General features: G+C 45.0%; 1 pseudogene; it reads right to left on the bottom strand.

Annotated features, from left to right (window-relative positions):
• Positions 1 to 561, bottom strand: part of LOC127107958 (uncharacterized) — a 4,523-nt pseudogene extending 3,962 nt beyond the window's left edge.
• Positions 562 to 1,379: the final 818 nt, after the last annotated feature.

Raw genomic sequence — 1,379 nt, 5'->3', positions numbered from 1 at the left:
GCCAGATCCTCCACATACCATCAATGTTTAAAGTTTCCGTTCTGAGGTTCTATTGTTAAGGTCTCTGCCGAAGTTCAACCGGCATTGACCGCAGATTGCGAGAACGTGAGCTTCATGCCTTCTATAGAATTTTGAGGTCAGTTCGTGCCACTAGAGAGTATGGAGATGGCTCCTTCCACCCGGTCCTAGACATCAATACTCCTGGGTCTCGCCCTTTTGGTTATACCGTTATCATCCGAAGAAAAGAATACCCGAAGGCTCTTGCCTTGTGTATAAAGCTTATAAGGATAGAACTTTGGGAGGAAAAGAGAAAGCGAGAGAAACCCCACCCCTCTCTTTCCAGAGGATTCGCGGCATGTCAAGCCGGTTCTTCGCTTTGGCTAAGACTATTCTGCCAAGCGAGTTTCGGCAAGTACATTGACCCCACACAAATCACGTTCACGAAACAAAAACTACTTGCTATATTTATATACGCAATTCATTTCGCCTCACTCGACTCTATATCTAGCCAAAGGTAAAGACTTGCATTCTGTTACTCTGAGAAAGATCCGGTTATCTTATGGTTAGGATTCTTCTTTATCTTTTATCTTCCTTATTCTTATTCAACTAAAACACTCCGAGTGTCATGCAGCTCCTTCCCGTATCCGGTACACCATCCACCAGCCCAGTCAAGTATCGACAGCAGCGTCCAACTTTCACTTGGTGGTACCACTTCCAGGGTGCCTTGGGAGACAAATTGAGGTTGTATTCTCATCCACTAACTATCGATCTGTCAGTTTCCAGTCTCTGTCAATCAAGCCTGTAACAATTACGGTAGACGCAAAAACATAACAAAAAAAACGAAAAACATAACAAAACAAAACACAATAATAAAATAAAACAACAAAACAACAAACAATGAAAGGACCCCTCCCACACCTAAACTGAACATTGTCCCAAATGTTTCAGCTTAAGTGCAGAAAGGACTTACTACTGAGGCGGTGGGAATTACAGCATTAACTACTGCATCATGCGCTGAATATCACCAATAGCAACCCCCTGTCGGAGCTGCTCCGCCACCATGTTATCAATCTGTGTCCCCTGACGAAATAGCTATGTTACTTGTCGAGCTTGTTCTGCCTCAAACTGATCCATCCGCATTTGTCCGGCAGCAGAGGATCCTTCACCGTGCTGACGAGGTCCTCTCGGTTGAGGAGCCATACGCTCCTGAGCAGGTGCCTCTGCATCTCCCTCCTGACCTGCAACAATATCCTCATCATCCCCCTCATCGGGGTTGACAGCAACATACAACCAGTTCTCATCATTAGAAATAGCAGTGCGGTTAGGATTAGGTAATTGTAAGAGAGTTCTATTTCGACTGAGCAATGCATAACCATGGG

The sequence above is a fragment of the Lathyrus oleraceus genome, chromosome 7 (genome assembly GCF_024323335.1).
Source record: "Lathyrus oleraceus cultivar Zhongwan6 chromosome 7, CAAS_Psat_ZW6_1.0, whole genome shotgun sequence".
In the NCBI taxonomy this organism is placed as follows: Eukaryota; Viridiplantae; Streptophyta; class Magnoliopsida; order Fabales; family Fabaceae; genus Lathyrus; species Lathyrus oleraceus.
Note: the sequence above shows the minus strand (reverse complement) of the source record. Positions and strands in the feature narration are given on the sequence as shown.